The sequence below is a fragment of the Pleurodeles waltl genome, chromosome 1_2 (assembly GCF_031143425.1).
Source record: "Pleurodeles waltl isolate 20211129_DDA chromosome 1_2, aPleWal1.hap1.20221129, whole genome shotgun sequence".
Lineage (NCBI taxonomy): Eukaryota > Metazoa > Chordata > Amphibia > Caudata > Salamandridae > Pleurodeles > Pleurodeles waltl.
In genome coordinates, this window is record NC_090437.1 from 1119160367 (window position 1) to 1119174499 (window position 14133).

The 14133-nt window shown below is 43.4% G+C and overlaps 1 protein-coding gene and 1 long non-coding RNA gene across 4 annotated transcripts in view; one reads left to right on the forward strand and one right to left on the reverse strand.

Moving 5' to 3' along the window:
- The window catches only part of FAM184B (family with sequence similarity 184 member B), a 320510-nt gene that overhangs the window by 225176 nt on the left and 81201 nt on the right, over positions 1-14133 (forward strand). The gene's annotated exons all lie outside the window — the stretch shown is intronic.
- Positions 1-14133, reverse strand: part of LOC138248563 (uncharacterized) — a 327877-nt gene that overhangs the window by 76977 nt on the left and 236767 nt on the right. The gene's annotated exons all lie outside the window — the stretch shown is intronic.

Here is a 14133-nt window from a genome sequence, read left to right on the forward strand (position 1 = left end):
AAAAGTGATATAAAGTGTCTTAAGTCTTTAGAATATAAACAAAGTCTCTTTCAAGCACAAGTACCTGGTTTAGAGTGGAAAAATCTCCTCAGAGGGCCACAGAGGAAGAGGTGCGTGGAAAAAGGATGTGTGCGTCGATTTCTCCCCAGCACACACGGACTTGCGTCGTTATTTTCCACACGGGGAAGTCGTGCGTCGTTTTCCGGCGCGCGGACAGTCTCTTTCTGTGGATCGCGGGGATTACCAGATGTCCCGGGTCTGTGCGTGGATTTTCCTGCTTGTTCTCCGGCTGCGCGTCGGTCTGCAGGGCTGCGCGTCGAAATTACGATCTCACGGCAGGCGTCGCGTCGATTTCTCCTCTAGACGTCGGTCTGCGGGGCTGCGCGTTGAAATTACGATCTCACGGCAGGCGTTGCGTCGATTTCTCCTCTAGAGGTCGGGCGGCGTTGTCCTTGCGAGGCCGTGCGTCGGATTCTCGGTCGTCCCAAGAGCGTCGCGTCGATCAGCGTCGGTGTGCGGCGTTTTTCTCGCCACGGAACAAGCTGTGCGTCGAAATTTTCGGCGCACGGAGTGTCCAAGTGAAAAAGAGAAGTCTTTTTGGTCCTGAGACTTCAGGGAACAGGAGGCAAGCTCTATCCAAGCCCTTGGAGAGCACTTTCACAGCCAGACAAGAGTTCAGCAAGGCAGCAGGGCAACAGCAAGGCAGCAGTCCTTTGTAGAAAGCAGACAGGTGAGTCCTTTGAGCAGCCAGGCAGTTCTTCTTGGCAGGATGTAGTTTCTGGTTCAGGTTTCTTCTCCAGCAAGTGTCTGATGAGGTAGGGCAGAGGCCCTGTTTTATACCCAAATGTGCCTTTGAAGTGGGGGAGACTTCAAAGAGTGGCTAAGAAGTGCACCAGGTCCCCTTTCAGTTCAATCCTGTCTGTCAGGGTCCCAGTAGGGGGTGTGGCAGTCCTTTGTGTGAGAGCAGGCCCTCCACCCTCCCAGCCCAGGAAGACCCATTCAAAATGCAGATGTATGCAAGTGAGGCTGAGTACCCTGTGTTTGGGGTGTGTCTGAGTGAATGCACAAGGAGCTGTCAACCAAGCCCAGCCAGACGTGGATTGTAAGGCACAGAAAGATTTAAGTGCAAAGAAATGCTCACTTTCTAAAAGTGGCATTTCTAGAATAGTAATATTAAATCCGACTTCACCAGTCAGCAGGATTTTGTATTACCATTCTGGCCATACCAAATATGACCTTCCTGCTCCTTTCCGATCAGCAGCTGCCACTTCAACAGTGTATGAGGGCAGCCCCAATGTTAGCCTATGAAGGGAGCAGGCCTCACAGTAGTGTAAAAACGAATTTAGGAGTTTTACACTACCAGGACATATAACTACACAGGCACATGTCCTGCCTTTTACCTACACGGCACCCTGCCCTAGGGGTTACCTAGGGCCCACATTAAGGGTGACTTATATGTAGAAAAAGGGGAGTTCTAGGCTTGGCAGTTACTTTTAAATGCCAAGTCGAGGTGGCAGTGAAACTGCACACCCAGGCCTTGCAATGGCAAGCCTGAGACAAAGTTAAGGGGGCTACTTAAGTGGGTGGCACAACCAGTGCTGCAGGTCCACTAGTAGCATTTAATCTACAGGCCCTAGGCACATGTAGTGCACATTACTAGGGACTTATAAGTAGATTAAATAGTCCAATCAGGTATGAGCCAGAGTTACCATGTTTAAAAGGGAAGAGAGCATATGCACTTTAGCACTGGTTAGCAGTGGTAAAGTGCGCAGAGTCTAAAAGCCAGCATAACAGGGTACAAAAAGTGGAGGGAGGCAGGCAAAAAGTTAGGGGTGACCACCCTAAGGCATGTCAGGTCTAACACCTCTACAGCGACAACAGCCTGTGCCTCCCGGCCTGCTCTTCCCTCGATTGTGTCAACCATCCACAACGCTTTCCCTGCTCCATGTGGCCTCCTCCACCATGAATGGGTATTCTTTGTGAAGCTAAATTGTTCAGCTGGACTACCCGTATACCGCGCTTCATCACTGTTGACTGGGTTTCATCACGGTGGGTCTGAACTGAATTTTCCCCCAGGCTAGCATGACCTTGTGACCGAGAGTGGCACTTTGTGGTTTTAGGCATTATACTGACCTAAATCTTTGAAATTCAAAATCACCGGTTCTACTGGGTGGATTTTTGTTGTTTTGTTATCATGTTGCTTTCTTAAATTTACCATATTTTTTCTAAATTGGTTTGGGGATTTTTCTCACATTGTGTTTCACTTTATTACTGTTTGTGTGCTGCATGAATACTTAACACTTTGCCTCGCAAGCCTGACTGCCAAGCTACCAGAAGGGTAAGTACAGGTTAATTTAATTACTTTTGTGGTTCACCCTGACAATGAATGTGGTTGTTGCCTGAGTCGGACATCCACTCCCTTCAACCAATAACCCAATTCATTACAGGTATCCTTCGCCTACTGAAAAACTTGAATATTGTCATAATTTAGAATTTTAAGGCTGTTAAGGCAATGTGTGGTTCTGGTGGCAGATATATGTAGGAGTACTGTATATCCTAAAACCATTATGATGCACATTTTGATCAGTTAGTATTTTCTAATGTTTGCCCTCATACAAAAGTCTTTCTTTAATATAGAATTCAAAAAGCCCAGAAAAAATCCTTACAGCTAACTTTCCCTGAAATGTCCCTGAAACCTTATTACCCCTTAACACTATTCTTCCCTGAGCACTAGAAGCCCCTATCTTTAACTTAATACTACCAATCCCTGAATACTAAAAACCTTTTCCTAATGCCCTGCTCCTTTCCTCTCCTCGCTGTATATCCCCCTGCCTACTTTAGCAGGAGGATGCCCCCTTGCCCATGCTGCCAGCACACTTACCATTGCCCTGTAAGGTGCATCATTTTTTTTTATTGTTGCCACAAAATTTTCATTCTAATTTTTCAGAATATATTTTTGACACAAGGTTTTTCAGTCTACTTTTTCCCACAACATTTTTACTGCAAACCTCGCACGGTGGTGCCGTGCAGCCTTTGTGATCGGAGGCTTTAACAGTCCCCACTCCGCACTCGGGTGTGGGCAGTACTAGGGTGCACCTGGCCTCTTGTGGCATCTAGATTCTTCACCCTTGAAAAATGAACAAAAAAGCAACGGGATAAAGTGCACCCAGAGTAGAGTTATTACTAATGATTGAGGAGAATTCCAGCATGGCCATCCATCATGTGTTATTTTCTGTGCACTCTGATGTCGTAGGACCATCAGAGGCTTACCTCTCCTTCAAATAGGATTTCTAGTTCCATTCCATTCATGTTATCGGTAAATGTCTGCGGTGACACTCATGAGACGCTCTCCGGATTGTCACTTGTCTTAATGTTGTGCCTTATTTGAGCATCTGTTTAGTAAACCATATGCACATCATGCCAGAGGACTCTGGAGAAGGTGGAGTAGTAAGAGGGCGAGGCTGTTTAGAAAGGAAATAGTTGCCTGCGTTGAACAATTTATTGCTAAACTTTATTCCGTAGGAGTTTTTTCTGCCCAATACTTGTAATTGGCTCATAAAATCGAGGAGTCGATTCAGTTGCGTATAATTATCTCCTCTGGCGTGATCTTCTTTTTAAATATTTCTTGCTCCTTCTCTCCTCTAGGTGTTGACTTTCATTTGCTTTAAGAGTTGAAGTTGTGATGTGTTCTAGGGAAACTTTTGTTTGCGTTTTTTGAGACCTTTGTGTAAGTAACCTCGTAGGATCCATTATCAAAGGCTTCTATCAGTTCTAATGTAGAAATGATGTCAGAAAGAGAATCTTAGCTGGTGAACACTCACTAACCCACTACAAATTTGGAAAAGCCAGCATCATAACCTTTAGGTTAGTGCAGGGCAGCGTTGATATTATGGATGGATAAAATAGGAATGGAGGTGTCTTCAAAGAACGCATTCTATCCACGCTCTGCAGGAGGCGAAAATGGCAAGATAATGCTGCAGATTATGGTTGCAGGAATACCACCTGCCCTTTTATTCTTACTGTTGCAAAGCGTGATATTGTGTCCATAACGAACCAAGATATTTATTAATACAGATTTATTGCAGGAATTATCCTCCTTTCTGACAGAAACAGCAGGTCCTCCTGCTGATTTTCAATAAAGTCACTTGCATTTATCATATAATATTTTAATTTCCCCCAAAACAGCTGTGAGTTCATCTTTAACTAGCCCCGGGTGAAATGTCAATTACGTCGGCATAATTCACATAAATGTTGGCATTTCGTATTATCCTTTTTATGCAGAATACCAAAAAATTATGGTCGCTTTGGTTAAAAAAAAAACAGCTCTATAGTGGGAGCACCAGAACAATGCAAGTGGACAGAACACGAGCTTCTCTGTTTTTTTAGCACTTTTTTCAATGCAAAGTGTGTTCTTATGTTAATGTGGCATAATTTCTACGAAATGTCTCATAATTACGCAAGAGTAAATTAGGCAAATTTCCCACACATTTATCTTTAACACATGTATATAGGCATAAAGAAATAGCAGATATACCATTTGTCTGGCAAATTCATTCATTTTGGTACAGGGCTGGTCCTTAAAACCAGCTCCCGAGACTATTGAACTACCAGGACTGCTGATCTCACCCTTTCGACATCAGTTGAGATTGAATATTCCCAGTAAAATTGGGGAAAATACTACAGAATACGATAGAAGTGACTTGTTAAAAAGGACTTTAGATCCAGTAACCACCACAATAACTTGTCCCTACCTAGATGCTGTCCTAGCTAACCAAGCATCCTAGACACTTTCAAACACCTCTTATTGGTGATATCCCCCTATGTGGAGGTAACATAAATGGTATCGTACTGTGTTGACAGAAACGGCTGTGCAATTAAGTCTCCATATTATAGACGTATCAGAGTCACAGAGGGAGGTAACAAAATATGCAGTAGTATTTTAATATTAAACTTAACTCAGTGCATTTTCTCAGAGACAGTAAATTTGCTTGGCTGGCATCATTGCCTGCCAGACTGCCTATTTTCTGGTCCTTGTTTAAAGATTTCTGCCCTGTCTCATCATTGAACACACTGTCATATCTATTCTAATAAATTGTTATATTAGTTGATGGAAGTGAGTACCCATCTAAGCAATAACCACAGCCCTTGTCAGTGTGAACCCTCAAAGTCACTAAATTAACCTGAGCTGAACCACCTGGTAGCTATGGCACAGAGCAGACATGCTTAATGTAGAGGTAATGTTTAAAGTACTTACGCAGCACCAAAACAAAGTCAAAACTCAACACAAGAAAAATCTCAAACTAATTTAGAAAAATAGAGTACAATCACAAAAATCCAATAAGGGAAACTAAAGTTATGATTTTAATATAAAAAAAATGTTACACACCAACCACTATCATATGGTTGCAATTGACTGGTATCTAGGCGCAAGAATAAGACCAACAGCCAAGGAGAGCATCTCATATACAGAAACCTGGTTCAGCCCAATCGGAAGTTTTACTTAGTCTCTGAAATGGAAGACAAAAATCCCCAGTGGTTGTTGGATAGCCACTGGACGAGGGCTTGGTTAGGTTGTTGACTTTTGAAGAGATAGCTCCAAGTGGACAAAATTAGAATTTCGCTTCCAAGGAAGGTCCCTCGCCAGCCGGATACTTTTGGTGCCTTTGCCCAGTGAAGATTTCTACATTAGAGTTAGTCACTTTATTTGGGAGTTTGGCTTCTTCCAGCTTGGCAAGGCTGCAGGCTGTATCTAAAGAGGGCTCCACGAGGCCGGATAGCTTCTCTATGAGGTCCCACTGAATAGGATTTGCTGATCACTACAAGAAGTAGAGCAGGTCCACTATTTTAGGCTCATCTCATTTCACAGACAGCAAGTCCAGTCCTCTTTATTATTCCACAGGTATGGAAAATGTTCCAACATGGGTACTGTGGGTGCCACATTTATGCCCGACACCGGCCAGGAGTCACCCCCTCCATAACCAATAGGATAAAAGTTCTCAGGCACAACCCTGCCCACTTTTGCAGTCAGCATGCCGCGTGTGCCGTATTGTAAACAATCCTAAAGTGCCCATCTATGCCTAAATCCAAGATGGTGACAACCCGCTCCCCTTGTGCAGAGCCTGTGTACCCACCTCAGTGGTGTGGCCAGGTTAATGAGCAACCTCTCTTCTGTGGTCACTCTGTACCAGATCTGGGGACAGCTCCTCCCTTATAGGGGTTTGTGCCTGTCTGACTTTGGGGAACAAAGAATGACCATGTGTCAGATAACATTTGCCTGTGACAGGAAAGGCCTCTTTGGCATTAATCTCGTTCCTTGAAACAGCCTAGATGGTCATCCTGCCAGAGGAACAGAATATCTCAACCCCACCCAAGGCCTTTGTCTCATATCTGGTAGCAAATACATACCTCTTCAATAGTGTTATTCAACTCAGCTCCTGGGTGACAGTTGGGCTCAGGCAAATGGGGTTGAGAGGCTTTAGGCAGGAAAAGCATAAGTTTCAAAAAGTTTGTTTTCCAAAATATTTATTACAAATCCAAATTCACCAGTGATTTGGGGTTTTATTAAATATTTCAACAAGTCCATGAATGAAACATGTAGCTATTTCCTATCTGGAGATAACATTCAGTTTAATATTGTAGCCCAATGCTTTCCTATGGGATACCTAACCCTGCAAAAGTGAAAATAGCATTTGGGGCCTGTTCAGTGTAAGGACATGTTGAACATGAACCTTTTACATGACCTTCTTTTGAATATCATGCACCCTGCCTTAGGAACAGTAAGGAACGTTTACAGGTGACTTATTAATATTTCAAAGGAAAGCTTCAGCTCCTCAAAAGGGGTTAATTGGACAGGTCAAATTTGCAGTTTAAAACTGCACTGCCAGGCTACACATGGTAGGCCAGCAGTCATGCCTACACTGTCACTTTAGTGTATGGCACAGTGGGTGCTGCAGTTCACTTGTGACATTTAACTTACAGGCCCTAGGTACACATTTGTACCATATATTGGGGACTTCTTGGTAAATTAAATATGCCAATCCAGGGTACTCCATTTTAAAGATGTTGAAAGGGGGCAGCGCAGACAAGTTACCACTGGTTAGCAGGAGTGAATAGAATTCGACAAAAGAGCTAAAAATCAAGGGTGACCATCATTGAGGGCAAATTTCCTACATCTGTTAACTAGTTCACGCTATCCTACTATACATGCTACTAGTGGAAAGGTTTTTGTCATGCCTATCACAGGTTCAACACTCTTGTTATGCCGGCTCCTCTTGTACATGCTTTCTTGCTGGTTAGTAGTTTAGGGGTATGCCACTGTGGTAATCATTTATTCCATGTGTATTTATTGCATGTACTAAAATGCCACCTTTATACACACTATTGTCCTCATTTATTCACACAGTCCAGTCACACCTGTCATCATTGCCTACACTCCTGCCCTGCCAGCCACTTATTCACATCATCTAACGTATTGCTCCCAGCACACTCAATGTACACTTCCTTCCATGTCTCCTGTTTCCTCCTTTCTTCTTTCTTGATCATCCTCTGTGGTTTGTAATACATTTTGTACAATATCAATGTTATCTAAGCAACAAACGCAACACCATGTTCTCACCTTCCCTGCTCACCCCTTTTCCCGTCTTAGTCCTGTCTTCTTTTTATGCTTGGTGCTTTGATGCAACTTTAGAAAAGCACAAGTGCTAATGGAAACTACATATTATAGCTGATTCTAAAGGAATTAGTCACACCTTTGATTCAATTCCAGTTTCTGCCTAGCACCCCACGAGACGTGCTGACCTTCAGCCAATGAGATTGCCTCATTACCTGAAGCATCCCTATTTCACTTGTGAAATAGGACCTCTTCTTGCCCATTCATCTATCCAAACACTCAGTCATTTATCACTCTTTCATTCGGATATACACACAAAATAAAGAAACAGGGCGCAAGTTTATCAGATCGCTGGAGTCTCCATCAGGCTTCTTCTTCTTCAGAGGGATAACAACTGCCTTCCTCCAGCCCTGTGGGAGCACCCCACCCTCTTGGACCTCAGTGAAGATCCTCTCCATAGCCTTAGCCATAAGGTCCAGGACCAACTGCAAGCCCCTAGGCGGACATGGGTCATCAGGAAAGCCCAAAGTGGTACCAGCTAACAGGGTCATAATCTTAGATGCCAGCAGCGGGGAGAATCTGGCTAAACACCTGGGGTTACGTTGATCTGAAACCACACCGTCCCCACCGTCAAGAGGTTGAGTCCTGGCACCGGTAGAACTGTCGATGGGGTCCGGGTAATCTGGGTAAAATCTTCAAGATTCTTTCTTTAAAGAACTCTGCCACTTTATTACAAAATGTTTGCGAGTTCTCAACCTCCTGATACTTTGGGAGTGACAGATGGGTGTGCACATTAGTAGACAATTATTTTGCAACATTAATAGCCGCCCTTATCCCCTGGGAAAAGTAAATTGACTTCACTGCTTTGATTGCGCTTTTGTGCTTAAGACTGAGCTCCCTAATTTAATTTGCTCTTCATGCTCAGGATCCAATTTCCATCTTCACTTCTGCCTCCTGCACTGCCTTTGGAGCTCCTTGAGCTCCTCTGAGAACATTGGGGCAGAAGGTTTCTTCCTACCCTTAGAGCCGATTCTCATCAGGGGCATCCTCTTCTACCACCAATCTGATCCAGTTGTTGCATATCTCTGCAGGTGGCCCCGGACCCAAGAGGTCCTTCTCCTTACGTTTTTCCAGGGCATAAGCAAACTCCCCACTTCCATTTTTCCCCAGTTTCTAATGCTCTTAGCGGTTCTCCGCTTGCTCACCCATTCATCCATTTACTCAGTAGGTGACTTTTTTGTGAGCTCACTCATACATCTTTCCATTCATCCTCACTTTTAATGATTGACGACAGAGATGTTATGTTGCAAATTCTAGGCTACAACTCCATATTTGCACTGTCGGTCTGTGCCTTTTTCACACATAGTTTTTGCTTCCGTGCATCTGTAACAGATAACATAGTTATTGGGTGAACAACAAAGGTAATACAACTCACCCACCTAAAACAGAACAGACCTACTGGTATTGCCAATGCTTGTTGTGTATTGGTGGAAATGTGGCAGTGTAGCAAGTCTGTCTGTTCAGTCACGTAACTATGTTTGGTATTCGCTTAATAGAAGGTCTCCACCGTACTATTTTAAATAGGTCTGCCAGGATCAAATCTGGCCTAGGCCACTTTGCCAGTCAGTGAGTTACTGACACTGCTGATGACTCATCTAAGGTAAATGGAGAGACCTGCTCTAGTAATTCGTGCTTTGGAATTAACAAGTCAGTTTGGGTTACTACTTGCAGTGTGCTGTATAGAATCTCAAAATGTATTTGCAAAGTTTTACCACTTATTGTGAACCTTGACGAGACAGTACTTGTTAAATGTTGCTTCTCTAGTTGGCAGAGGTTTGCACTCTGTTCAATTAGGGACCACACTCCAAGTGAGATACATACTAAAAGTTTACCTCTGCTCACCCTCTGGTAGCTTGGCACAGAGCAGGCAGACTTAACTTAGAAGGCAATATGGTAAGTATTTGTGCACACACACACAGGAACACAGTGGAAACACTACAAAAGTACTACACATCAGTTTAGAAAAATAGACAATATTTATTTGAGTCAAACAACACCAAAACAACAGAAATCCAACAAACACAAGTCAAGTTATGAATTTTCAAAGGTTACATCAAAATGCAGTGCTTAGAAGACAATAGCTCCAACTGGGACTATCTGGTTGCAATGGACCGGGGCAAATCCAAAAGTTCAGTCCGACCGCGATGGAGTGCAGGCTAGGTACAAGAGTCATGCAGACCCGCTGACAGTACCTTTGTTGTGTTGATGCTCGGTGGCAATGCGTTGATCCACAGGAGGGGATGCGTTGTGCTTGCAGTCAATGCGCCATTTGCTGATCAAGCAACGCCATTGATACGTTGATGTCGAGATGCCATGAGTACTGGTTCCAATGCGTCAGTGCTAAGTCGACCAAGCCAGGGCTGCGTTGTAAATCGTTGCGTTGTGAAGTCGGCGAGTGGTCATTGCGTCAGTTCTTGTGTTGCAGCACCACACTCACCTCCAAGAGCCCAGGACTGGATTTGGTACTACTTGGCAGAACAGGACTCACAGCAGAGGAGCCCAGGTCCTGGTAGCAAGGTCTTTGATATCCCTGAGACTTCAGAAACAGGAGGCAAGCTCAGTCAGGCTCTTGGAGAAACTTTAGATTGCAGGATGTAGAAAGTTTGATTCTGTCCTCTCACTCAAAGGCAAGAAGTAGCAGACAGCAGGTCAACACAGCAGAGCAACCGCAAAGTGGCAGTCCCTCCTGACATCACCGCGGTCCTTCTTCCTGGTAGAATATCCTCAGTCTAGAAGTGTTCTGAGTTTACGGTGTCAGAGCCCCAGTACTTATAACCAAAATGACCTTTGATCAAGGGGTGAGTTCAAAGGAACCCTTTCAAGTGTATGATAAACCCCTAGGAACCCAGCCCTGACTCCAGACTATCTGTGGGGGGTTATCAGTCCTTTGTGTGGGGCAGGCTACTACCCTTTGAAGTGTAAGCGAGAGCCCCTCCACCCTTCCAGCTCAGGAAGACCCATCAGTAAGCAGATGGAATGCAGATGCAGTTGAGTGTTCTGTGTTTATGGCTGTCTAGATAGAATGCACAAGGGGAGCTGTCAACCAGCACCGACCAGAATTGGATTGGAGACAGACTAAGGCACAGAATGGTTTAAGTAAGAAAATGCCATCTTTCTAAAAGTGGCATTTTCAGACCTGCGATTTCAAAACCAACTTCACCAAAAGATGTCGTTTTAAATTGTGAGTCCAGAGACACCATGCTCCATTTTTCTATCCATTTCCAATTGGAAATTACCCTTAGAAGATGTTCCAAGGTAACTCCAACGTTAGCCTAGGGGAAAGATAGTATTTGGAATAGTGAAAAACGAACTAAAGAGTTTTTCCCTACCGGGACATGTTAAACCGGGACATGTCCAACTTTTTAAATACATTGCACCTCACCCTTGGGGCTAACCAGGGCCTGCCTTAGGGGTGACTCACATGTAATAAAAAGGAAGGTTTGGGCCTGGCAAGTGGGTACACTTGCCAGGTTGAAATGGCAGGTTAGAACTGTCCACACAGGCTCTGCAGTGGCAGGCTGAGACATGCTTGAGAAGCTATTGTAGGCGGTGGTACAATCAGTGCTGCAGGCCCACTAGTAGCATTTGACTTACAGGTCCTGGGCACACAGAGTGCACTTTACTAGGGACTTAGTAGTAACTCAAATATGCCAATCATGAGGAAGCCAACGTTACCATGTTTTAGACACAGAGCACATGCACTGGTCAGCAGTAAAAAAAAGTGTACAGAGTCCTAAAGCCAGCAAAAAATGAAGTTCAGCATGCAGTCAAATAGGTCAGAAAGCAAAAAGTCTGGGGAAATCACACCAAAAGATGCCAGGTCTAACAGTACTCATTATGAAAACTCACTTATTTTTCTCTATAATGTTTTATAATATAATTTAACACTCACTAAATCTTCATGCCCCTTAGATTTAACTATGGAGAACATACCAATTTAGCACTACAGCTTTTATCAGTTTTGCACAGTTGCTTTCTTTTTACATATATATATTTTATATGTATATATTACTTACATTTGTACCAGTTTAGAGAAATAAAAACGTACACTTTTATGAACTTTTCATATTCCCTCAGCATAAGGTCTATAACTGGTATTTCAGGTTGTAGAATAATGGTAAGTAGGTCTAAAGTGCTGGTTAAAATTCCCCAGTAGCCCTTCAGATCTTGTCACTGCATCAGTTCTCAATGTATTATGGAGAACCTTAAAAATTACAATTATTTCAGTTTGTTAAATTATGAACCAGTGATTTAAATGACTCAACACAAGCCATTCTAATCGTTTTTTGATGAGGATTATAGGTTAGATGCACAGTGATGGAAATCCACTACGTATATCATTTACAACATAATATAATAGTAAATGGTGATCTTGCACTTCAAATCTCCTTGTATGTTTTGATTAGTGGCAAAATCCTAAGTTAGAAATACCAAAAGCAATTTTCATCATTTCACTGCCAAAGCTGTTAGGTGTACAGCATCAGGTGCAAAGGAAAACAAAACTTATAATTATGCTTACTTTCCAGTTTGTTCATTTAATAGTTTGAAAATGTATTACTAAACTCAAAACTCAAAGTAATTGTTACTGTGTCTGTCAGGTGTGTTTTGGGGATGCTAATTTAAAACATCTCAACACATTTAAATCAAACTTTCAGTATTCAAATATCCCAGGACATTGCATCAATATATTTAGGGGCATATTTATAAGTGGGGTTGTGTCACTCTTGCATCATGCAATGTGATACATGTGCAATGCAAACCCAAAATGCGATTTATGTAGCCACGCAAAGCCTCCTTGCATGGCCCTGAGTGGCTTCATAAATCTGGAGTAAAGCAACGCAGCGCAAATGGCTATGTTGCATTAATCTTCCCCAGGGAGGTGTTTCATGGGTGTTGCATGGGTGTTTCCTCGCAGCATCCATAGACTTTGACACATTCCCAGATTTTCCAGAAGTGGTAGACCTGGGAATGCGCCAAAATGCTACGCCTTCCCTGGGGCATATCTACGTGTGCATTCTGTTGCACACATAGAAAGAGGAAATTGCCTCATGGATTGTTTTTGTGCATGAAGGTACCCCTTCCTGCACATAAACAGTCCCCCTTACAACACAGGCACCCCTGCACCATGGTGCAAGGGTACCTGCGTTGGCGCTAGGCAGCTACAACAAAACCAGCGCAGGGACAAAGACAGGAATGCTACATATTCTTTTAAATAATGTGCATTCCTGCCTTTTCCTGGTCAAGCAGCGCAGCAAGGTGACTTGCTGCGCTGTGTGACTTGGCAATAAGGGGCAGATTTAAGTAAAGTGGTGCTGCACCCGGTGCAGCGCCACTTTCCTTGCGGCCCTTAGGGCTCCTCTACCGCCACTATGTGTGCGCCATATTTAAAGTACGGGGCAACATGGCGCAAGGTAGGGGCGAATAGCGTAATTTTTTTTTACGTTATTGATGTACTCTGCAGGAGTAGTGCCAAAATTCTAGCGCTACTCTTGCAGAGTACATATGGGCCCAATATAAATAATGGCATGCCCCTTTTTAACGGCTGCTCTGAGCAGGGGTTAAAAGTTCCGAAATAAATGGCGTGAGGAAATCTCTTCGATTTTGCATTGCACCACTTTGTAAATATGTTGTGGCATTTGTGGCCTTCCAACACCACATTAGCATCAAAAAATGACGATAATGTGGTGTTGGAATGGCGCTAGGCCCTCATAAATTTGGGCCTAAGTTTTTTACCATACATCTGAGGGGCCTGTTCCTCCCTTTGTGCCGGAATAAGTAATATCAAAATGTCCCTGCTTAAGTGCAATTTCCAGTAACCTATTTTCCTGGAAAATAATTTAATTAGGTGCGGGGTTGGTAGCCGGAGACAGGGGCAGGGGTTAGCCTGTGCATCATTCTCAGCGGATCACTATCTCTGAACTCCCCAAGATGGCAGAAGCGGGAGATAAGGGGACATGAGATACTAAAGTCCTGAAGCCCGGGCTCCCTGTGGACCTCGTCTATTTTGTCCCGGGAGACCCATTTCTATTTAGCTATATTTGGGAGAGATGGCAGCAGTAGCAAAAACTGCTGCAATGTATGTTAGGAATCTCCCGAAAGTAACAGTAACAGGATCAATAGTATAGTGCCCACTAAAGGAGGTAGAAGAGAGTCCAGGGCTGGAGAAAAACAATACATGTTTACCAAAATGTAATTTATTTGTATCCCCTCTTCTCTATCTTGCTTCTTTTCCTGAGTTTTGTCATCGTATTTACAGTTTGAAGTTTCAAGACTTGTTTGCGTTACGTTCAATTTTATCCAGCTTCACAAAACTTATTCTGTGTACACTGTACGGTAAATAATATATATTCTCTTCAGTGCTATGCCTCAAGGATTCTTAAGGAAGACATTTTCTGTTTGCACTGTTTTGGGTCTCTTGAAAATGTCTCGTTATTTTCATGATAATATTTTCATTTTAATCTTTA